Source organism: Patella vulgata, chromosome 6, assembly GCF_932274485.2.
Source record: "Patella vulgata chromosome 6, xgPatVulg1.2, whole genome shotgun sequence".
Lineage (NCBI taxonomy): Eukaryota > Metazoa > Mollusca > Gastropoda > Patellidae > Patella > Patella vulgata.
This window is the reverse complement of record NC_065884.2, coordinates 37,422,933-37,449,925: the sequence shown is the minus strand read 5'-3', so window position 1 is coordinate 37,449,925 and position 26,993 is coordinate 37,422,933.

Below are 26,993 nucleotides of genomic sequence, written 5' to 3'. Positions count from 1 at the left end.
ACCCCGGTAGCGAAAATTTGCTCATTCTTCAACGCTTATTATAATAGATCAATCCGGGTCCCCGATCCACCGTCACATACCAAACCACTCCGAAATATACCCAAAATCCCAAAATCGGCCGTAATTTCTTTTGACTTTACGCATGCGCCACGCTGGAACCAAAGGTCTGATGACTGCCAAATTCCGGCGAGGAACTTTTCACGCTGGTACCAAAGGTACGATGACTGCCAAATTCCGGCGAGGAACTTTTCACGCTGGTACCTAGGTGCCCTGAGAAATTCAAGGTGATACCTGCATTCGTTCAGGTCGTTTGTTCTTCACACGGTTCCTGTCGTTCGGCTTTTTCCGCCATTTACAGCTTCAGTAAGTGCGAAAAAAGTGGAATATCGCCACGACACCGGCACCGATTGTCCGAAAACCATGAAATTTGGACACAATACGCCCATTTCCACCCCGGATCTTGTGCCTTACTCCCATTTTGATTCGATTAAAAAAAAAAAAAGAGTTTTAGCAAAAAAAAAAAGATTTTCTGTCAACTGATGGTCTCCATTTGGAATTGAATATGAAGAACAGTGAAAAATCCACTTGAACAAACGTGAAAATAAACCACAATAGGCTGTAATATGTTCAATGCGTCTCTTATTTCTGAAATTAATGCATTTCAGGATAGCTCGAGATCAAGATCGATTTTTTGGTGTTTGAAAATTTTCAAAATTTCGTATTTCGCCTTTGACCGTTTACGTGCCGACAAAGTTGTTTACAGGACAATTTATGCCTTTAATTTTCAAAATTTACAAATTTAACCTAAATATTCGAACAGCTAAGGTCAATCTGATTCAAACAATGTTAGTTCCGTTCAAAGTTATTTCATTTATTTTTTTGATATTTTCCTGCCCCTTTTTAGTTCTTTCCCGCCATTTTCGTTTTATGTTCTCATCCGTCCCGTTTTTAAACGGCTTGATCCATTTTTCTGAAACTTTTGGAACGGAAAGTCGTTCCGATTACAGCAATCCAACTCTCAGTTATTTCCCTTTAGTTTTCGGATTACTTTGTTGCCCGGGTGCAATGTTTCTCACTATATTTAGACTTGTAACTTCGCGACTTTTTCACCGATTTTGATAATTATTTTTTGTTGTTCTTTTTTCTTTTAAGATACTTGATATAATCCATGTCACGTGACGATGAATATGAAAGCTTTCATATCTGCATGGGACAGTAGCAGATCTAGTTATTATTTGGTTTTTTTCCACTTGAGCATATCTCAGAAACTATTTGTCGGATCAACTCGATGTCTTCGGTTTTATTGGGAAAGTGGGTGTGACTTAGAGATTAAAGCTATTTCGAACTTTCTGTGACAATGCGAAAATAAAATGAATAAAAGTCGAGCCTTATAATGTAATTTAATTGGTCCGTGTGGTCCTTTGGGTTGGTCCGAATAGCAAAGATAAATATGGGTCCGATATTATGCAATATCGATGCAGGTTTTGTTTTTTTTCTCTTTTTTTTTCTAACAATATTTATTCAATATTTACATATACTATTCAAAAAAAGTAGGGGATATTTGATTTTGGGGGCATAATACTAAAATATGCAAATGACTACGAAAAAAGTCACTATAGAACCTAACAGAAGAAACATTTCCAGTTACATGTGACGCCCAAACGCACCAATAGCTACCGCATGGAATGCAGGTGATGCTTGGGATCATCATGGGGGTCCAACCCAAGATTTGCACGACTCTGACTTTGAATGTTACAGTCATTGTGGCATTGAATTCCAGGGTGGAAACATCAGTTTAATTGTTTTAGTGACCACAAAACAAATTTTGATATGCGTCGGCTTACCCAAAATGAAAGGTTACGTGCCCTTGGCATGCTACAGATCGGCACAACACAGGCGGTTGTGGCGAGGACGATGAATGTTTCTCAGTCTGTCATAAGCAGGCTATGGTCCAGATACCGTGATACACAATCTGTACAGGACAGACCACGCTCAGGTCGACCAAGGGCGACAACTCAAGCCCAGGATCGATTTATCCGTACCTTGGCCTTGAGAAATCGTGTCATCACAGCAAATCAGATCAGCGCTCGTCTTCAAACAGACACTGGTGTGAGAGTGAGTGGCCAGACGATTCGGAATCGACTGCATAGGGGTCACCTTCGCGCCCGACGTCCTCGCGTGATCCCTTGTTTGAGAGATCATCACATTCAGGCAAGACGTCGTTGGTGTAGGGATCGTCAACACTGGGATAATCGACACTGGAGCAATGTGATGTTTTCAGATGAGGGTGTGGCGTCGTCGAAACGAGCGCTTCCAAGACGTTAACGTCATCAGACATGATCGATTTGGGGGTGGTTTTGTTATGGTGTGGGGAGGCATCACTGTTGCTGGAAGAACGGCTTTACATGTTGTTGCAGGGCGTGTTACAGGCCAGTACTACCGGGACAACATCTTGGCAGTCCATGTTGTGCCGTTCGCACGACGTCATGGCCGCCGTTTCATCTTCCAGGATGACAACGCAAGATGTCACAGGGCCAGGATCGTTACAGGTTACCTCCAACAACAGAACATCACCACATTACCTTGGCCAGCACTGAGTCCCGACCTCTCCCCCATTGACCATGTCTGGGACATGCTTGGACAGAGGTTACGTCAACGTCAACAACGTCCTGCCAATGTCCAAGAACATGCTGCTGCGTTGCAACAGGAATGGGACAATCTGGACCAAAATGACCTTAGACGTCTCATTAGGAGTATGCCACGTCGGATCAATGCTTGTTTGGCAAACAGAGGAGGATTTACCCGTTACTGACTTGGTTGTGATGCTGTGGTAACTTTGCTGTTTGACCCTGGGTATCATTTTACCCTTATAATGGTCAGTCTGTGCCTTACTTAATCTAACGATCATTTGGAATAAATCGATGAATGTGAACTTCATTTCATTTTGTCATTTGTTTCTTTGTCAGTTTCATTAGGTGACGTTAATAACACTTAAAAATCAAATATCCCCTACTTTTTTTGAATAGTATATTATAAAGATACAATATTCGATTATGGGATCTGTAAACAAGCCGTACAGATATATAAATGCATTGTTTATAATTATAATCACGATTTACATACAATTATAATTACAAAAGCAAATGCAGGTTCAATCAAGAAACTTGCATGTTCACCGTCTAGTATAACTTTCAAGCTTCTGATATCTAGATTTTAAAGCTTATAGATTGCAGTTACACAGAGTACATGTATATGCAGTAGGAAATCGGGAAGTTGGACTTACAAAAGAATGGAATCATTCAGAAAGTGTACTCAAAATAAGAAAATTATAACGGAGTGAAGGCGAAAATAAGAAAATTATAACGGAGTGAAGGCGAGAATTACATGTAACACACTCATGGACATTGTATAAATATATGACATGCGCATGTAATGTAAACGTATGTGTGTGTGAAATGGCTTTATTCAATATCCGCTTCCACCGAAATGAATTGGGCGACATTAAAAGTAGATGTAAATTGTCACAGCAGAGATTTGTCGCCGAGTAACAGAGAGTAAGAATATAGTTCCAATCTTTTGGCGCGTTTCTGACCACGTGACCTACTGTTAAGCGCCCTGTGGAGTGATTTACGGCACTGTGCTCTATGAATGATTGATTTAGATTAATTGAAGCTGCAAGTAATGTGTAAGAGCTCATCGTATGACGTATATAATTTAAAGTTTGGATTTTATAGCAGCCAATAATTGATGGATTACATCTAAGTTATAGACGAAGATGTTATGATACGTTTTAGAAAATTGTAAGTTGTTCATTGTTGCATACATTTTGGCCGAGGTTATATGAATGTACAGTGGGTTAGAAAAAATCCTAACCGATACAGAATGCTGGTAAATGTTTTCCCGAGATTACCTAACTCATTTTGTTGTTATTCAAACCGGCCTGTACATTATACATGTACACGTTTTCGCGGCAGCATTACTGAATTACAACCCCTTCAATTAATTATAGACAATATTATTTCGACCCTAGCTTCTCGCGAATTCCTTGTGGGAAGCATGGCAAAACACGATGTAACGTATCTCAGGAAATTCAACGGCTCGTCTAATAAATGAACGCCCTAGATAATTGAACGGGAAGTCCATTTTTAAACGCATCTCAGGAAATTCAACGGCTCGTCCAATAAATGAACGCCATAGATAAGTGCACGGGTAGTCCATTTTTAAACGCATCTCGGAGAAACTAAAGCCGTTGACATTAATCTAAACCATAGTACTAATTAAGCCATTTTTGTTATTCTTCAACGATTTTTATCAATTATCGAACAGGGTTTTGAAATTAAACGGTATGAATAGTATTAGTAACCAACGCTAAAAACCCCATATTAAACAATACCATATTTGTAGTGTAAGCAGAGCTAATCAATTTCATTGGTTGATGCTTTGGGGCAAGATAATTTGGATTCTATCTGATAGAGAGTGATGAAACTTAGTGTATAGTTTGATTGCTTGATAGTTTTGAAAAAAAATAAATGTGCGATTAATTAATATGTGTCATCTATTTATTTTGGGATTTCGGCGGGGGACATCAGCCTCACTGTTGGCTTGTTGAGTTAAAATTTTCAAACTTGGTGTAGGCATGCATTAGGTGAATGCCTTGATGGAGTTCAATGATAAACATTGTCTGCTTAGGGTAAGCAGAGATAAGTAATCTGATTGGTTGATGCTTTGGGGCACGATAACTTTAGTTTTAATTATGTGATAGTGATGAAACTCCCGAGTATAGATTCATTATATCATTACCATGACTAAGTTTGATGTTGCGAATTTTCTGCTTAGGCTAAGGAGCGATAAGTAATTTGATTGGTCAAGACTTTGGAACATAACTCTGCTTTTAATTAAGGTAGAATGTTTAAACTTGATGTAGATGTTCGTTAGGTGAATGTCTTGACTGATTTCGATGATTAACATTTCGGGCTGGGCTAAGCTAAGCAGAGCTAAGAAATTTAATTGGTGGATGCTTTGGAACACGATAACTTTGATTCTATCTGATAGAGAGTGATGAAACTTAGTGTATAGTTGATAATCAGTTTGATTGCTTGATACTTTTGAAAAAAATAAATGTGCGAGTAATTGATATGTGTCATCTATTTATTTTGGGATTTCAACGGGGTCATCAGCCTCACTTTTGTCTTGTTTTTTATAGCTTGTTCTCTATCCATCTCTTGCAAAATGTGGACGTATCCTGCATGGCAGCTGCTGGCTGTTGTAAACTTAGATTATAGATAATTCCTTATTTAATTATTTGATTTTAAGTGCTGCCACGACAGATGAAGAAAGACAACAATTACAAGAAGTTGGTTTATTTCATTTGGGAGAATTTGTTAATGTGTTTCGACATGGTGAGTCTGTTAAGATTATTACAAGGTGGAAAAGGTGATTTTGAGATTATGATTATACATATGATTTTATTAGCTTTTCATGTAGATCTCATCATTCTTCTCACAAAACTTTTTACAGATTCAAAATCAGATGAAAATTTTTTTTTTTTATTGAGGCTCAAAGTTGCTATTTTTGACTTTTCGCGGAAGAAAGGTTTTTCAACACTTTGAAAAAGTCATTTTTGGTGTTTTTTGTGATGCCATATTTCATTTCATATCATTTCAATTTTCACATTTGTGGAACAATTACTCTGATTTCCCCAGCAACTCCAAAATACCTAGGTTTTCTCAAAAATTCCATTTTGTCAACATGATTTTGGCAAATTTTTTTCATCAAAAATGGTCTTGTCCATGTTATATCTGAAATATTGAACCTGGTTGTTATTCATTTTAAAATCAGTATCTATCAAGTAAGGTTAACAGAAAAAAAAATATTAAAAATATTAATATGCCTTCTCTCAAGAGCTGGATATGTGTTCAATTTTGAACAATTGTCCGCGGCACACATTTGCCTATTTTTGGGGCATTTTGGGGACATTAATAAAATAAGAAGGAATGGAGATACAAAAGTGAAATTCTGGGAATATGTCAAAAAGTTTGTGAATTTTTAAAATTACATATTTCCAATCTGCCATATACTATCAATTTTGGTTGTCATAGCAACCAAAATGGAAAAAATGCAATTTTTGACCATTTTCAACACTATTTACCATAACCCAAAAGGTGATCACCAAAAATAAGCATTTTAAAATATTTGAAACCTATGTAATGCCAAATGATATGGATTGTATAAGTTTGAGCAAAATATTAATGAGTTTGAGTGGTTCCCATAGCAACCACTGTATATTTTTTTTAAAACACATCATTTTCCGATAATTTTCTCATTAATATTAATTTTTAGATTATTTTAAGTCAGTACCTATAGAGCAAGATTGAACAAATAAATAATAACAATATATTATATGCCATCTCTTTATACGCTGGAAAGTGGTTCACTTTTAAAAAACATTCCGCAATAGGAAATTGCCCAATTTTCAGCCTAAAAAAAAAATGAGAAGGAATCGAGATTTTCAAGTGAAATTTTGTGTACAGGTCAAAAAGTTTGTGATTTTTTAAAATTACATATCTTTACCCTTGTATATAATTTCATATATTGTTGTTATAGACACCAAAATGGAAAAAAAAAAAAAAAAAAACAACCCAAAAATGCAATATTATACCATTTTCAACAACGTTGTTGACAATGATAAAGTGGTCAAAATAGTTTTAAAAAAGCAGTTCATATATTTAACACCAGTGTAATATCAATTGATGGAAATTGTACAATTTTGACTAAAATATGAAGGAGTTTAGGTGGTTGCCACGGCAACAACATTATCATTTTTGTTTTTAACAAAAGCGGGGAATCACGTGGCTAAGACGCTGGCTCGCTAGCCTTGAGGTTGGGTGTTCGATCCCTGTATTGGCCGAGAAAGTTCATCCAGATTTTCCGGCAATGTAATAAAAATTGATAGGGGTGGAAGGGAGATATCTTGCATGTCCCAGGATGATTAGAATCTAAATTAGAACACTTTCTCTGTTTTGAAGTGTGCGTGTGTGGGGGGGGGGGGGGGGGAGGAGGGGGGAACGCAACTGGTGTGTCCCAGGATGGTTAGAATATAAATTAGCAAGCTTTCTCCTGTTAATGTTGACTGGGCCTTTGGGGCACTTCTGCCGACATTACATGTAAAACTCTTCTTCATCTTTCAAGTTGTTTAGATGATCACTGATAGTTTCAGTGGTGTTAGATTTCTGACCGACAACAAACAAATTCTTTCAATTAAACAATTTATATAACTGTAGATACAAGGAATAGTCCTGTGTTGAGTACGCGAAGAATGTTTATATTATTTCATTTGCGAAAAAACACTTCTCTCCCAACAAGAATAATCTGCTGATACTAACGACTACATAGCTCCAAATGTCGTCTACTTCAAAAATCTTCATCCATTACTTCAAAGTTACGCAACCACAAAATTGCAGAAATTTTAAATGGAAAACTAAAAAGAAGAAACACATGGTATTGAATTACCTATCTAGTCTAATTAGGTTAGGTTGCACAATATTAAGATAAAATAAAATTGTAAGAAAAAGAACATTTACATTGAAGTAAAAATAAGTAGTGAAGAACAACAGCCAAAAACAAGATTCAGAAACTAAAAAAAAAAAAAAAAAATGGGCTCCCTGCTCCCCTACACCCATTCCACAGCAATGATACAATTTCTGCTTAATTCAGGCCAAATAGTTTTCTCCCATAAAATATTATCAAGCCCCCAAAATTACATGACCGAAGTACTGATACCATTACACAAAATATATCAATCAAATTCAACAACGCATTAATCAAGTATTCCAAACTGTACATCTCCAAAAAAGTTACATTTTGATTTTGATTACTTATTATAATGATGAAAACATATGGGAATAGCTACATTCACACATCTTCAAATATTTTCTTAAATACAGTTTTACATGTATGACTAACCACACAAATAATCCCAGCAAGTTTATAAAAATAATACAATACATCTGCTAGAACCAAGACTAAAAAAAAAAGAAGACAATAAGTTGCGTAAAAAAAAAGGTTGGCAAAAAGTAATAAGTTGTAGATGTATTATACTTATGCAATATCAAAGATACATTATGGGAGATTAGATAAAGAGCTGGTAGTTCTCACTATAATAGTAATAGTTAAAAACTAGATAATGTAAAGGGAATTTGCTGAAAATTGATTCACCTTGAACCGAGTATTTAGCGATTGAATTTTGGGCCTAGTCTCGATCATCATTACTAATGTTATTTAATCAGAAGCAGCCACCCGGATTCTAATCCAGTAAATATTGCAGGCTAGTGATGCCATTAAGTTAATTAATGTCTAGTTAATAATTCATATAACACTCAATGTGTAAAGAAAGAACTGCAATTGGCAGATTTAGCTCTTGCATAATGTATGATAAAGAAAAAGGTCAGTTTTAAAAAAAAAAAAAAAATGTCAAAGTACTCGTTCCTATAGCTAGTTCACCGGAGTCCCGATTCCTCAAAAGCTTAAAAAAAATTAAGATGTAAACACAAGTACCAAAAGAAGTTAAAAACAGACACCAGTGACAACCATACATCATTTTGTCCACATGTGGGTTAAACCCTAAGAATTATACTGAAACCGTAACCTAGCATTCCACTTCCAAAGGAGATAAAATAGTATCCTCAACTGCATAAAAATACTTTCTGATTGGCATTGAATAACCACATGATTACCATAGAACATCCTACTTTAATAAGATTATAGAATATAAGGTGGTAACCAACTAGATATCCCATTCAAATCAAAAGCATCTATCAGTTGCAGATAGTATCTCATCTTTTAAAAAAAAAAAAAAAACAACCAATAAAAAACAACCTCTCTTCATCCATGTGGCCCAAGGCACACCATGGATAACACAAGACACCAATCCTAAATTATACAAATATCATGGATTAAATAAAACCCAACATTTCAAGAAATATTTTAAATGAACCCTACTGTAGGTGCCTTAAACCCATTTTTAAAGCCATCATGACCGATTTTGAAAAAAGAGAATTCCCTACATCATTCAGATGTACCCGATCCTTAGCATAATTCTTTAAATTACTACAGCGCACTTTTCTGCAATTATCCCAAAACCTAACCCGGGCCAACTGACTGACTTGATCGGCTACGATCCTATTAATAATTACCCTCCACTCGTTATAGAACTTACGTGACATTCCCCGTGGTTTGAAGCGTGGAAAAATAGACCCAACAAATAGTAGAGCCCCAGGACACCGCGAAGAAACCCTTCGTATCAAATTCATTATATTTGTTGCGGTTTGCAAAGGTTGGTGATGGGGGTTAATATCTGCGGGGATCTCATCTACCATTCCCATCAAGTTTGGGGCTGTCCCTCCCGATCTAAATACAAAATGTATTTTACCCTCCCCATTCTCCGTTTTTACTGAATTTCCTAAATGTGTCTCCAATATTCAGACAAAGGAATGTCCAAATACACAAACATCCATACTAAAATCTATAATTTATAAAATGTAAATATTTTGTCTTACCAGTAATTACTAAATTCTAGGCCTGTAGCAATTAAGAACTTTATACTTATAACCTAAAATAAATCAAAAACGATATTATTAATTAACATAAAATAACAAAGTAGGCCTTTTAAATAAATATAACGGTGGTTAATAAACGGTCGGTTACAAGCGCGGACGACGGTGAAAGCATGTCGAACCTCGATACGTTCTCATTCGTAAAAAAGGGAAGAAATAATGTTGAAACGTCATTCCTACTCATATAGCCAAATATTAAAAGTGCCCTGTGTGTACACACACATTCTCACGTGAGCTGAGAACCGTATCCTGACAATTAATATTGGTGGGTCGATCATTTTTCACGCAACGCCAACAGTTCAATTTGTTTGTCGTACTCGTAGGGGTGAAGAAATTTATTAATATTATAAATATTTACAGAGTTTAAGTACGATAGACGTGTTACTTACATGAAATTTAAAAAACAGATTCTATCTTTATGATTACAGCAACTGTAAATTAAGTAAAAAATCGTTAGTCATCAGCCGCCCACAAAAATAAATATGAATGAAATCGGAAAATCACAACTATTTAAACTATTAGTATTATGTAGATCTAACATGACGACGAACCGTAAGAGCCCTTGTTTGTTCTGAAACTAGCATGGCCTGTAAATCAATAATAGCATTGCCCTTTCACTTACATAAACAACCGATGTGCCATAGAAGCAACTCATATATTAAATGCATTGTGGATAAAAGTTACGTTTTAATTTTTATTCCCATCATTTCAATCAAGTACTCACCCAATGGCGGCAGTCTGCATACTGACGAGAGAAGCCCGCCAAATTTAAATGGAGTTATTTCATTGGCTGCCGTAATCAGTTCGCCCGCCAAAGCCATTTTATTTTAACAAAAAAAGAACCGTGGAACATTACGAAACGAATTTTAAATTGGAAAAAAAAAAATATAAAAATAAATAAATAAACAACCACTTCAAAAGTAACGAAATAATCAGAATAGAATGATAATATAAACACACCAATCATAAAAAAAAATAAATACTCCTGCTATGAGACCCCACCCCCCTCTCTCTTACAAAGAACTTTAATTTAAAAAAAGAAACGAGCATATTCCGAAAACTGTTGTTCAATATTCTCAATATCTTCTATTTGCCAAGTTCGTCCTGCGCCTATAGGAAGGATAGATAATTCGTTTGCAATGACAAATTTTTTTTCAACAGGCCGAATTTCAGAAGTCTAACGAAATGCGCCCCCCAACCGCCAGATGTAAAAAATTCACTAAGGCGGTTTCGTCATCGACTGGGTACCACCTATCTTCATATGCTACGGCGATGTAGACATTTTCTTTCAAATTTCAAATTTCATATGAAACATGTTGTGAATTAGTTTCGTCGTCAGTATCTTCACCAGAAAGATCGATCTCAGAATGCGGCGATTCTTTACTTTTTTTGGCAGGTGTAGGGCAAATTTCGACATTTGATTTTCTTTTACGATGATTATCAGCAAGTTGCTCAAGATTTTGATTAATCATGTCCTTCACTTTTTGTGTATTCCTGGTGTATTCCGTGTAACTAACGGAAGCCGATGGTGTTGCGTAATTTAGAATTTGCTCAAGATTATTTGTAAGTTCACCTACTGCTAATTTTTTGCCCCGTTTTGACATCTTAAAAAGATAGCGAGGTGCCATTACATTCAAAACCTTATCGTAATACCTAATTTCCTTGACAAGTAAGGCTATTTTTTCAGTCTCAGAAACTGCTTCTAGTAAACTACTTAAATCCTCACGGCAACGACATGGCCCACCATGTTCATGGACATCGTCAATGATTGACTGCTTTTCATTGAGATTTTTTAATTCTTTTGCTTGTGTGAGTTGGTAGCTCTCAAGCACAGCGGTCTTCTTCTGTGTTTTTACGTCAGCAACATACCCACGAGCCTCTTCTTTCAAAATCGGGCCATATTTCTGCGCGTCTTTCATTACCAGAGATTTCGATTCTTTGTCAAGGGAATTGAGCCAATGAAACGGTTTATTCCGTTTAAGCATTATCACCGAGCTATGATGCTGGGTGGTAGCGGTGGGTTTCTGCTTTTTTGAGAAATCAAAGTCGCCAAAATCATTTTCTCCAAGTAAATTAGTTTTGTGAGTATGTTTCGTACGTTCGGATATGTCCGGTCTTTCTTGGCCATATTTACCACCAATAAGGTAATCGCCTAACTGCCTAGCGGTAACTATCAAACTGCTTGAGCAAATTATCTCTAAAAATTCCTTTGTTAATTTATTATGCTCATCGTCTCTTACATTATATAACGAATCATATATTTCGTCTTTTATTAGCTCAAAATCAGTAAACACCAGTGGTATTTCACGGTCTAATAATGCTGATCCGTCTTGTGCCATTTTCTTCAAAAAATCCCAAAGTGGAATTACGTATTCATGCAAATCAGTAACATGCACTCAATTTGACTGAATCATTCTCCAGAAAGGCGTCGATACATGAACGCTAAAAATTCCCAAGGCACGAAGCCCGGCAGACAGAGGAATTGATCGAATATTGGCCAAAACTGACAACAACAGTTGATTGCTGTTCCCAACATAGACATTAGCAAAAAAGTCTATAATGTCAGCTCTATGATAATGGGCTGCGGCAGCACCGGCGAATATGCAATTAAATCTATTAGATCTAAAATCTAATATCTTTGACTTTTTGTCCAAAAGATCCAAGTAGCTGAGCCATCGCGCACTACATCCCTATTTTTCGTCACCACGTGGCCCCAATGCAGAACATAATGTTCGTAATAATCTTAAAACACAACTCTCTGAACATCTCCAATATTTAAACTCAGCTAACGCATCTCGTCCTAATGAACCACGCTCTTTTACTAATTCGCTCTCAAATGTTTTGATATCCTTTTCGGCCTGAGAACTTAAACCTAATAAAAAGTGAGCCATACAATAAAAGTAAAGTAACCCGTCGTCTTTCTTTCGTCCTACAGAATCCAAATATTCGTTTCGCCATTCATTTAATTTTTCATGTGCCAGTTTAACTACCGCGGAACGATCTCCAACGAGCGAAGATAAACGGGAAATCAAATTCTCAAACACTTCTTCGTTTCCTATCATAGTTTGCGCCAAATCCTTAAAAACATTAATGGTTGTATCAACGACCGTTCTACTGTCTTCCTGAGCTATGTCCATAAATCCCAAAGTCAGTGTTTGAAAATTATCCGTGGTGACCTCAAAATCCAAAATTTTGTTTTTGTCTCGACAAGTGCCATCAAAATGCAAATCAAACTTGCTACTTTTCAATAGAGTTTCCGTAACATGGCGCTTTGCTATAAAATGTGCTTCGGATACAAAATTGCTAATTGTATTAGCACTTGGAAGGGAAGTGTTTGAAATATCAACATCAAACATATTTTTTGAAACTATGCTTATTACTTGTGGAATCTTCTTCATCCCAAGTTGTTGACCTACTAATTCCATACAACACTGACGAGTTCCGTCATTAAACTTGCCCACCGAACTTTCATTAACGCGAGTATCGATTGCACGATCTCCAGATATATCGATAGTTCGCTGAAGATTCGTGCACGCTGCATCTTTTTCTGAAATATTCGACCTTAATCTTGCGATTTCCTCATCCAGGGCCTCAAGTCTTTTTTCCAAAGTGTTTATCTTACTTTGTCTTTTCGACAGCAGTGTTTGGAGTAATTTTTTTTTCGTTCTTTGTGAATCCTGCTCATTCTGTACAAGAGCGGCATCTGAGCGTAACCTTCGTATTTCCTCCCGTTGTTTGAAAATTAACTTTCTGTTATTTAATTCCCTAGTGTTGAGATAACGTTCGCGTCGTTGGAGCCGTTTATAATAAGTTGAGCGCTTCATAGACTTGATTGCTTTGGTCTGCAACTTACATATCTTTCCCAATCTTACCACCCTCCTTTGTAAAGTATCAGTTTCCAGCTCCACGGTTTTTGTGGTTAAATTTTGAAAGTCAGAACAGATTTCATTAATTCTAATATCATAATCCTGTTTTAATTGCATACTTTCACCATTGTGACTTACTGATATCAAATCTAATTTTTCTTGCAATGTATCGACCATTGGTTCTGATGGCGTTTCTACAGACAAATCGTCCTTCGAGCACGACTGTGTCAAGCTTACATCATTGGAAGCACTTTTTAGCGGCAAGTTTGCCATTAAATTCAAATACTCGTTGCTTTCAGTTTTATCTTTCCGTTTCTTTAATTCATGGTACTTTATAAATATTTTATCAACAATAGACTTTAATTTCTTCAAATTTAAATTAAATTTTGGTGAAATCGACGTCAAAAATTGAAATATTTCTTTCATCGATAGTTGGCCTTTAATTAATTTATACCGTAACCATAAAATCGAACCATTTGTTAAACTTCGAAAATCTCAGGATTATCATATTTTAAAAAACTATCAAAATTGTCTGACGAAAGACCCGATAATAATTCATTCCATTCAGCTGCAATAATACATTTAGGATTTTAGATCTAGGCTCAACAAACAAAAAATGTTGTGTAGGAAATTTATAACTTTATACATTACTTCACCCGAATATTATAAATAAAATTATATAATTCTATTTACTAATTCCCACACAATGACCTAGGCCTATTTGTGACAATTCGTCCCATTCAGCTGCTACTCTAGTGCTATACGTGTTCATTTTTACACTTTTAGATCGCCAGAATAGACACACTAACTAAGCTTCGTAGGAAATTTATAGTTTTATTTATTAATTCACCAGATATACTAAGACTCCTCCAGTGTAAGAAAAAACAATTTTTTTTCTTCACCAATTCATATACACAATTCAAAAATGAATGACGTCTAGGCCTATCTATCTAGGCCAATTCGTTCTACTCACTTTTGCCTCACAGATATAACAAGCATGGGGTATTTATATTTTTATTCATCAATTCAATAAATAAAATAATTAAATTTAAGCAACGACGTCTACATGTATATGATCTATATTGACTGAGTCTAGGCCTAGAGTGGGCCTATGCTATAATTGTATCTCAAAGTTTTCTATTTGTTTACGTGTGGTGCGGTCCTCCTGCACTTACCATTGTCGTACTTTATTAGACTTTCATTGGATGGTATAAAAATCATACTTACCACTACCAGTAATATTCACACTATCTACAAAAACCTGTTCCATATTTTCTTCAGCAAAAAATTAATTGATCGTCGGTGTCACACACGGCGATCAAACTCAACTGGCGCAATTATTTTTTAACTTCAACTTCGACCCCATATTTTGATAAAGTAGTTTGTTTGTATGGGTTTTTATACGCCCACATTTAAATGTGGTCGTATATTGTTGTCGCCCCCGTCCGGCGGTCCAGCGGTCCGGCGTCCACAAGTGCTTGTGGACGCTCTAGACGCTAAAGTTAATATCCGATTGACTTTAAATTTATACACAGTGTTTAAGATCATGAGACGAAGAAGCCTATTGATTTTCAGCGATTTCCGATAATTACTGCCAGAGTTATGGCCCTTGATCACTTCAAAAAATCTTGTGGACGCTCTAGAGGCCTAAGTTAATATCCGATTGACTTTAAATTAATACACAGTGTTTAAGGTCATGAGACGAAGAAGCCTATTGATTTTTAGCAATTTCCGATAATTACTGGCAGAGTTATGGCCCTTGATCACTTCAAAAAATCTTGTGGACGCTCTAAAGGCCAAAGTTAATATCCAATTGACTTTAAATTTATACACAGTGTTTAACGTCATGAGACGAAGAAGCCTATTGATTTTCAACGATTTCCGGAAATTACTGCCAGAGTTATGGCCCTTGATCACTTTGAAAAATCTTGTGGACGCTCTAAAGGCCAAAGTTAATATCCGATTGATCTTAAATTTATACACAGTGTTTAAGGTCATGAGACGAAAAAGCCTATTGATTTTCAGCGATTTCCGATAATTACTACCAGAGTTATGGCCCTTGATCACTTAAAAAAATCTTGTGGACGCTCTAGAGGCCAAAGTTAATATCCGATTGTTTAAGGTCATGAGACGAAGAAGCCTATTGGTTTTCAGCGATTTGCGATAATTAATGCCAGAGTTATGGCCCTTGATCACTTTGAAAAATCTTGTGGACGCTCTAAAGGCCAAAGTTAATATCCGATTGACTTTAAATTTACACACAGTGTTTAATGTCATGAGACGAAGAATCCTATTGATTTTCAACGATTTCCGATAATTACTGCCAAAGTTATGGCCCTTGATCACTCTGCAAAATCTTGTGACGCTCTAAAGGCTAAAGTTATCATCCGATTGATTTCAGATTTATACACAGAGTTTAAGATCTTGAGAGGAACAAGTATATTGATTTTCAATGAATTTTTATGACTTGGAACAGCTAAATCCATGATATTAAAAGTTTTGTATACAAACCGTTAGCATGGGGTAGAAGTTTATAAAAACCAATCAAATTCTAATGGTTTTCTCAGTTGTGTATTATAAATGTTTCATTACCGAAAAAAGTAAAATATGCGACAACTCTTGTTGACTGCCCGGACGATTTAGCTGCTGTGGGCGTATGTTTCGTTGCCTGGCAACCTATCTTTTGTATTGGAGGCCGTGGTTGTAAAGACAATTATCATTGGTTTATATTTTTTCGCGGGAATTTATCGCCACCTGTTCATGTTTACATCACGTGTCACAGTAGTTCCGCCAGTGAAGATGAGCGTGGTATTTCTCGCATGCATTTTTTTATCTCAATGAATTTAGTAATAATACATGGATTACGATAAACCTGGAATAACTTTTATTTACAGGCAAGTTCTTTATTTATAGTAAATACATATCAAATCCCCTTGTTTACAACGTAGCAAGTATTTCAATGCAGTTTCCTCAATTCATACATACACTTTCTGTGATTTTGCTCGCTGTATCAGACGTCATGACGTCACAAAACTTGCACAATTGCCGCACCTTTTATTCTTAAAAAATCACGATGTATACAATTTTCAAATGCTCGGCGGCGGTTCTTAAAATGCTCCGTTTTTGTTGATTTTAATAGCATTGAAACGACAATAAAACGAACTTTCGATCGGTCGAGGGTGCTATATTGGCAAATCGCCTCAAAAAAAGATTACGTGAATTGAAGCGTTCAACTTAGAAAAAAGGCATGGTATTTCGAAATGCCGACAAAGCACCCCCGACCGATCGAAAGATCGTTCAATTATCTTTCTAATGATACTAAAATGAAAAAATAATATTAAAAATAGGAACCGCCGCCGAGCACTGGAAGTGGGGTACCCTCGTTTCAAAACATGACAAAATTTTTTAGCGTAACGTCAAAACACGCGAAATTGACGTTTTTTAACTTACGTTTTTGAAATTAATGTAAGGAACACGTACATAAAATTATATCAAACAAAAGAACAGTTCATCTGCTTCCAAAATACGTTTTTGAAATTAATTTGAGGAACACGTACATAAAAATTATATCAAACAAAAGAACACTTCATCTGCTTCCAAAATGTTTTTAAATTATTAAAAATGATTAAATAGCGACTGTGTGACATCAAGTTGAAAAAAGGTTACAAATCATGAAAAAACGACTTTCTTCCAACGCGAGCAATGGAGCTGTGACACCTATTATTACCGTATTTTCGGTGTATTAGGCGCATGCATAGATAAGACGCAGGGCAAGTTTGGCAGAGGTGTTTCAGGAAAAAATAAAAGTGCATGGTTTAGGCGCACCCTTCTCCAGCGCCTTGTGAAACAAGTGCCATACCATACATGATTCAAATACACCTGCGATCTCCAGCAACTGGGCCATACTCTTTTGTTTACAGTTATAATAATTACCGATATTTAGCCGTATCAAGCTTTATATGGGACTTTTTCAAAAAATGTCAAAATTCCAAGGCACCAAAAACTAAGAAGATAAGTTTCTCGAAATACAAATTTTAATACTTCAATACAATAGAAATATACATAAGGTTGCAAAACAGAAATATGCAAGCTTAATGACATTTGCGAATATGAAAATTATTATAATTTTTGAACAATCGGGCCAAAATAATTCCTTCCTGTTACCAACCAATTATCTGCGTAAAAAAACAAAAAAAGTATTTATTTCTAAATTTATTTCACTTTTATTGGGATATTCTGTAATAGTTCTACTCATTTATCCAAAAATTACTTTGGCAATAAATAAATAAAATACTTTTTCGTGTTGATAACTATCCGCATTGTCATATAATTACGATTGAAATTAACTTTGATTTTAATTAATTATTTCATCGAAGTGAAATTTGAATTAAAATATCCTTCTTATGTTTGATGTATCTTGATGATTTATTCCAATGCATTATGACAATGATTGTTCCGGTATGATAATTGTAATAAAGCTTTTAATGAGCAGTAACAGGATATATTTTGTGGTAACAGTAAAGAACAAAAAAGTAACAGTATAGAACAATGCTACTGAATTGTTTACCATTAACATACAAAAACATGAAAGATGAGAAATGATAGGCACTGGCATATCTTAGTCAGTATTGAAATAAAATAGAAATCTAAAACCGTTCTTAGTTGTTTACAACATGAGTAATGTAATGCAATTCTTTGCTGCAGTAACATGAAAGAAAACATAGTAACAGGAAAGAATTCTAGTTGTTCCTCTTCATTTACTCTCTGTTCATCTTCTTCATTTACTCTCTGTTCATCTTCATCTACTCTCTGTTCATCTTCATCTACTCTCTGTTCATCTTCATTTACACCCTGTTCATCTTCATCTACTCTCTGTTCATCATCTTCATTTACTCTCTGTTCATCTTCATCTACTCTCTGTCCATCTTCATCTACTCTCTGTTGATCTTCATCTACTCTCTGTTCATCTTCTTCATTTACTCTCTGTTCATCATCTTCATTTACTTTCTGTTCATCTTCATCTTCTCTCTGTTCATCTTCATCTTCATCTACTCTCTGTTCATCTTCATCTTCATCTACTCTCTGTTCATCTTCATCTACTCTCTGTCCATCTTCATCTACTCATCTTCTTCATTTACTCTCTGTTTATCATCTTCATTTACTTTCTGTTCATCTTCATCTACTCTCTGTTCATCTTCATCTTCATCTACTCTCTGTTTATCTTCATCTACTCTCTGTTCATCTTCATTTACTCTCTGTTGGGTGATTGGGTATCCAATTTATTGGTCTCATGTCTGTCCTGTTGGAAGTCCACATGATGTAACTCTCGAGATCTATTTCTCGCTGCCTGCTTCCTCTGACGTTATGGTGGAGCAGGCACAGGCATAATTGGAGACCCTGGGGGAGTGAGGATATTTTCAGCAGCTTTCTGTCGTGTTTTGAAGTCTTTTTTATACTGCCGCCATTCTTTTTTCTTCAGTCTGTGTTCCCTTTTTGACATATCTTTGACCTGTTTTCTTCTGTCATGTTTCTTTGTCTTTTATTTATTTGTCGTTCTCATCCTGTAAATATCTAGCCCTCCTTTTAGGGCCTGCGTCTCTCCTGTCGGTAGCGCCGCTGCTTCTTAGCAGCTGGCAATGGCATCATCACTGAAAGAAAGGGGATAGAGCTATTAAAGGAAGAACTTGGCTCCCAATTCCGTCCTGTTACATGTTGTTTCTTTCCTGTTACCCATTTTTGAATTTCAGTAATTATTGTTGATAATTATTTTAAGGACAGCCTTAAAAAGTCATTTCATCAGATTTATACTTTTTGGTTTTCTTTGAAACTGTTTTAAAGACAACAAAGTTAGCATCTGATTCTATTCTGTTACGTATTGTCTTTCCTGTTCCCATATTAACATTACTACATTCTTTCCTGTTACCAAATACTCAGTAACAGGAGAGAAGGTAACAGGACAGAATTTTTTCTCTTATGCCAATCATTATTGAGTGATAGTTAATCCACTCTTTAAACTAATTGATATGAAAGTAATCTTACCCCCACAAAACATACAATGATGTCAATTCAAAATATGAATCTACATAAGAAATCCTAAAAACATCAGTAACAGGATAGATAGACTTAAAAAGTACTACTCACCTATTTAACCTTTGATTGATTGGATAGAAAAACCAATCATTAATTTCTCCTTTCACTCTTCACCATGCTAAGGTTGAGGGAAGCGATCTTTGTTTGACACAGCCTCTTTTTGGTTCAGAGGGAGGGTTCAATATTTTGAGTGGAATTTTCCACAAGGTAACAGGAAGGAACTTACTTCTAGGGACAAGCATTTTCATCATTTTTTTTCACTTTTTCAAGCAAAGTTGGATGAAAACAATTATAGAATCACAAACAGAAGAACAAAATTAAGTAATAATAACTTGAAACATAATGATTTATTTGAAATTTAGATCTATTTATTTGTGTCAAAAGTCTACTAAAAAAATTGGGACATCGCATTTTGGCAGTACCATGAATACAGATTCATTGATTTTCCACAAAAAACAGTATGATAAATGGCAAATATGATTTTTATTCACTTATCTATTATACACCCTTTATAATAAAGTAAAAAAGTAGTTTCAAATCTTTAATTTTTTTTCCATACAACCAATTCTTTTCCAGGGACAGGAATTTTGACATTTTTTGAAAAATTCCCATATATATTTCTTTATGAAATAAAACTCTATATACATTTTTGAAGTGCATAAAACTTTATATTATTTATAACTTTCAATTGAATTGTTTCATAACTTAAATGGTAATTCTGGTGCTTGTACGGTAGTCAAATTGTCGTTAAAGTCCTCCCCAAAACAAACATGTCCGTCTATTACATCCTGTCGCCCCCGTCCATCGTCCATAATTTCTTGTGAACGCTCTAACGCCAAAAGTTATCATCCAATTGTTTTAAAATTGATATATGTTGTTTACATTAGTGAGATGAAGAAGCCTATATAATTTCAATAATTTCCGTTTATTACGTCTAGAGTTATGGCCCTTGTTTCACTTTGTTGAACCTTGTGAACTCTCTAATGCCAAAAGTTAACATACGATCTTTGTGAAATTTATATGCAATATTTAAGTTAGTGAAACGAAGAAGCCTATTGAATTTCAACAATTTCTGTTTATTACGTCTAGAGTTATGGCCCTTGTTTCACTTTATTGAACCTTGTGAACGCTCTAACTCCAAAAGTTATCATCCAATCTTTCTGAAATTTACATGCATTATTTAAATTAGTGAAACGAAGAAGCCTATTGCATTTCAGCAATTTCCGTTTATTACATCTAGAGTTATGGCCCTTGTTTCACTTTTTTTAACCTTGTGACCGCTCTAATGCCAAATGTTATCATCTGATCTTTCTGAAATTTATATGAATTATTTAGATTACTGAAACGAAGAAGCTAATTGAATTTCGGCAATTTCCGTTTATTACGTCTAGAGTTATGGCCTTTGTTTCACTTTATTGATCCTTGTGAACGCTCTAACGTCAAAAGTTATCATTCGATCTTTCTGAAAATTATATGCATTATTTAAATTAGTGAGACGAAAAATCCTATTGAATTTCAACAATTTCCGTTTATTACGTTTAGAGTTATGGCCCTTGTTTCAGTTTATTGAACCTTGTGAACACTCTAACTCCAAAAGTTACCTTCCGATCTTTCTGAAATTTACATGCATTATTTAAATTGGTGAAACGAAGAAGCCTATTGAATTTCAGCAATTTCCGTTTATTACGTCTAGAGTTAAGACCCTTGTTTCACGTTATTGAACCTTGTGAACGCTCTAACGCCAAAAGTTATCATTCAATCTTTGTGAAATTTATATGCATTATTTAGATTAGTGAAACAGAGAAGCCTATTGAATTTCAGCAACTTCCGTTTATTACATCTAGAGTTATGGCCCTTGTTTCACTTTATTGATCCTTGTGAACGCTCTAACGCAAAAAGTTATCACCCGATCTTTGTGAAATTTATATGCATGATTTAAATTAATGAAACGAAAAAGCCTATTGAATTTCAGCAATTTACAATAATTACTTCTAGAGTTATTGCCCTTGTTTCACTTTGTTAAACCTTGTTAATGCTCGATTGATGATAGTTATCATCCGATATGTATTGAATTTCAGCAATTTCCGTCAATAATTTCTAGAGTTATGGCGATTGTGAACGTTTGAATGACAAAAGTCATCATGTGATCTGTATGAAATTTATATGCATTATTTAAATTAGTAAAACGAAAAAGCCTGTCAAATTTCAACAATTTCTGTAGATTACTTCCAGAGTTGAGACCCTTGTTTCAGTTTGTAGAACCTTGTAAACCCTCAAACGACTGTCTTGTAAAGGCCCCCAATTACCTACAAAGGAATAAATATGCGACAACCCTTGACGACCGCTCGGACGATTTAGCTGCTGTGGGCGTATGTTTTGTTGCCTGGCAACCTATCTTTAATACCAATAAAAGAAACAATGATTTTGTGAACTACAAACAACTTCATAAAGCATACGATGACAACTCACCGATAGATAATTAACGATACCGGTTAATTATAATAATGGATCAATCAGTGAATCTTTGTTGCATGAAAACTATTGGTAACTTGAAACGACTAGATGTATAAGTTACAGCAATGTATAGAAAATACCAACGAACCTTCCATCAAATTTTTGAAAAATTATTTATTCAGAATGACTACGAGACGAGCCGCTAGAGAGTACGGTAATAGTGTCGCGGTTTGTGAATTTAATTTGGGTGAGTCGAAGGTAAGACGGCTATGAGTTGGTAACTTAGTGACATAAACCAAATAAAGAAGCGAATAGATGGAGCGTCGCACGTTATCCACAAACAGAAAAAATTGGTTGACTGTCAATCATAGACGTTGTGAAGATTTTGATATTGATATTGTTTATTAAGGATTAAGGTCAAGGACCCATAGATCCAAATCATAATACAATAAAGTGGTCAGGTAAGACAGTGGTAGCCTATGGTATGAATTCGTAAGGCTCTTATCCACTGGAGAAATAAGAACTGACTTATTTTATTAAACCACTGATACACATCAATACTTAGACTTTCGTTCATGTCATCCAGCGCATACCAAAAGGAATATTACTTATAATCTTGCAAGACACATATGCACCAATAGTATCTTCGGAAGAGGATAAATCAAACAGTCTGAAAGAGCTAAGGGAATTCCTTACAAAACAACATTATCCTTTAAACTTGATAAATATTGGTATAGAAAACGCCTCTAAACTTAACATTGGTGATCTCAGAAAACCCAAAATAAAAGACAACGATTCTAATAATATAACACTTGTGACAACATTTGATCCTTCTCAAGAAAGAGGGTTGTCCATTGTAAAGGTTGGATATTTTAAAGAACAATAGTCGTAAATTAAAATACATCCTAAATAATTCAAAAATTATAAATAGTCTAAAACAACCTCAAAATCTTAGAAGAATATTAACATCATCAAAGTTTGATTCTGATATTTCGGTACCCCGTGTATCCAAGTGTGGGGACCTCTGATGTATGACATGTTCCGATATATTAGAACGAACATTTGTCCATATTACTAAAGATGTTAAATTCTATGTTGAACAAAATATGAATTGCAAATCGAAGTATGTAATTTACTTATTAATATGTAATGGTTGTAATGGCAAGTACATTGGGAAAACTACTGATTATGTGAATTTACGAATTAACCAACATCGTTCTAATATAAAACTCGCAAGAAGTAGAGTTTTGCCGGTAAGCGAGCATTTGGATATTTGTGGTAAAGGTTAATTCAAGATTTTTCCTTTGTACAAACACAATATTAGCGATAATGATCTCTTGGAAACAAAAGAAAGCAACTTTATCGCTAAATATAACCCAATTTTGAATGCTAAGGGGTCATATGTATATTTTTTGCATAATATTAATATACGCATTAAGGCGACTTTTTGTATATTTTTGCATAATATACTCATTAAGGGGACATATGTATATTTTTGCATAATATACGCATTAAGGCGTCTTTATGTATATTTTTTTATATTTTGTGACCCTTGCGGCAACATGAGTCTGAATGCGCAAAATCTAATATTTCCGTACAGACGAAGCAAGTGAAAATATTGATATAGGATCATCACTCGACGTTGCTTCCAATGCGTAGATTGGATCTCGCCTAGCTATATATATGTGAAATTTTCTGCAAAATCCATTTGGAGCAAACATTCCTCTCAGGTTTGTTCATTTTATATGGACTTTGCGGGTTTATGTGATATCCAGTCACAGCACAAATTGCACCCACATTCTCATCATTGGCATTGCTCATTCTGTGATTTTAAACAGTCAATCTATTTCTTTTTCTTAAATAGTTGAGCTGTTTTGGTAACATGACAAATCTCAGATTTCTCGTTTGTTCCCAATCAACATGTAATTCAGTCACGCATAAATTTGGGAATTATATTTGTGATGAGAAAAATTTTAGAACATACTTCAATACTGGCTTGCGTTCCCACATAGGAAATGAGTTTTTATAGAGATATGCCTAATATTAACATTTTTAGAAAAATAAATATCATACTTTGCGGGACGGAATTACACCAATCAGTGAAAATAGAGATAACTTTTATCAATTAACGAAATCATATTCAGTCACTCAAATCTTATTAAATTGTATCAAACATAATGGTGTAAACATAAGGAAAGCACTGATATATAACATGCCCATCTCTTCTGTTGTTTCACACAACTTAAAGACTTCAGAAGAAAGGCCTTGAAAATTTGTATTTGTCTTCGTGCGTGCATGTCGGCTGTGACGCGTCAAAATAAAAATTTCAGCTAAAATTGGTCGCTTATTCAGCTAAAATTGGTCGCTTAGAATGATAAACTTTACATACACAATTCAAACAAGCGGTTGCCATGCAAGATGCGCCCAAATTTGGCAAGACATAGATAGAGAGCAAGCTAAAATTAAAAAGAAGCGAGTTTTCGTATAATCAGAGGCCATAATCCAGGAAGGATTTTTACGAAATTCGAACTCAACCTTCATTGATGTGTAAAGGTAACAATGTTTTAAAAACATTTTTTAAAATGGAATACGAATTGTGACTTCTAGTGGGACCACAAGCTAAAAACGTGATATTTGGAACAATCAGGGTCCATAATTCAGGAAGTTAAGTTCAGATATACGCGGTTATCGAAAGGAGCCAAGATCTTTGTGATATAAAGATAAATTTAAAGTTTCATCAAAGTTGGTTAAAAATTGTGGCCTCTAGAGGGCCCACAACCTTGATATACCATACTTTTACACTATATGCGCAGGAGGGGGCGGACATTCTGTCTGGCAGTTTTGGTACGATTTTCAATTAATTCAAACTCAACAATGTTTAGGGTGTAACAGTGATATATTCGAATGGTTTGTTTTTAAATCGGATAAAAATTATGACCTCTGGAGGGACCACAAGCTAAAATATGATTTTTCGGATATAATTTTAAAAAAGCCATAATACAGAAAGTTACGATCTGATATGCGCAAATATTGAAAGGAGCCAAGATCTTTGTGATGTAAAAGTAAATTTAAAGAAAGTTTCATTAAAATCAGATAACAATTGTGGCCTCTAGAGGGTTAACAACCTTGATATACCATTTGCTGCACAGGCGGAGCGGCCATTTTGTCTGGCAGTTTGGGTCCAATTTTTACGAAATCCACACTCACCAATGATTAGGGTGTAACGATCTAATATGGGCGAATATTGATAGGAACCATGATCTTTGTGATATAAAGATAAATTTAAAGTTGTATCAAAATTGATTCAAAAATGTGGCCTCTAGAGGGTCCACTACATTGATATACCATATTTTTACACTATTTGCGTATGAGTGGTGGCCATTTTGTCCATCAGTTTTGGTTCGATTTTCACAAAATTCAAGCTCAACCATTTTATTTTTTTTTTTTTTTAAATCGGATAATAATTGTGACCTCTAGAGGGACCACAAGCTAAAAACGCGCTTTTGCGTAAAATCAGGGGAAATAATTAAGGAAGTTATCGTCCGAGATGCGAGAATATCGAAAGGGAAACAAGATTTGTGGGTTACAAACCTACATTATAAGATTAAACAAAATCAGATAAAAATTGTGACCTCTACAGTGTTCACAGGCTAAAAACGTGATTTTTCTTACAAATCAGGGGCTATAATCCATGAAGTTACGGTCTGATACATGCCAATATCGACAGGAAGCGAGATCAAGTTTCATGAAATCAGATAAAAATTGTGAACTATAGATTGTTCACAAACAACTGTGGAGAGGCGGATGGACAGATGGGGCGACGACAATATGCGTCCACATGAAAACTTGAAGGCAAAAGGATATTTTCGACAACTTCACCAAAATGACGCCATGTCAGCCCAACGTCAATAATGCTTCTAGCAACTACTCGGTGAAGTGCGAGATCAGAACTTAACGGACAGAAAAATAAAAAAAAAGTATTTATCGATTTTTTTCTGAAATTATAAGAAAAATAAAAAGATGATTATATTATAAATCGGGTCTCCCTAATGCGCTAAAAATAGTACTTACAAATATTCATGTCATAACACCTCAGCCGAAATTTGTTACAAAAAAGATGATTTTTTTTTCAAAAATTTCGGGCTGATACAGTAGATTAAATCAGGTCTCCCTAATGCGCTAAAAATAGTACTTACAAATATACACGTCATCACACTTTAGACAAATATACACGTCATAACACCTCAGCTGAAATTTGTTACGAAAAACATGATTTTTTTTCCGAAATTTAGAGCTGAAAACCAAGATAAACTGAAAACTAAAAAAAAAATCGCTATATTGTAACAATTGCAGCGGTATAGAAGATTGAATCGGGTCACCCTAATGCACACATCATCCCACTTGAGCGGAAATTTGTTACAAAAAACATTATCTTTTTTATAATGAAACTCATGAATTATCTACTTCATCACTCATTGTTCTGTGTAATAATATAGGTTTCCAGTTCCACCTTAACACTACAAATATGATATCCTTTAATATGGGGTTAGTGACGCACATCAAAGATAATTGGCTGTCTCACTCTGATAGTGACCAAGACCTCAAATAGTGACGGTTTCTTAATTAGTCACGCTTTTGTCAATTTCTCCCGCACACGCCTGACTAATGATATGGTCCGCTTAACTCACGTTTGTTTAATTACTCATGTTATGTATAGGATATTAACCTACCGCGCGTTCTCTACCATATCAATCCGAGGGAGAGTAGGTTTATATCCGACATATACAACGCCATTTCACCCTTAAATTTAATGGGCTTTTCCATTAAAAGGCAACAACGATTGGATAATTGCTCGATAGCAAAAACAAAATGGATAGTAATACGAAGTCAGACGAATAATCACTCCTTTTTAGCCAACATATTGACGATGGAATAGATGTGAATGCAAATATCGACGAGGATCTATCCAAAG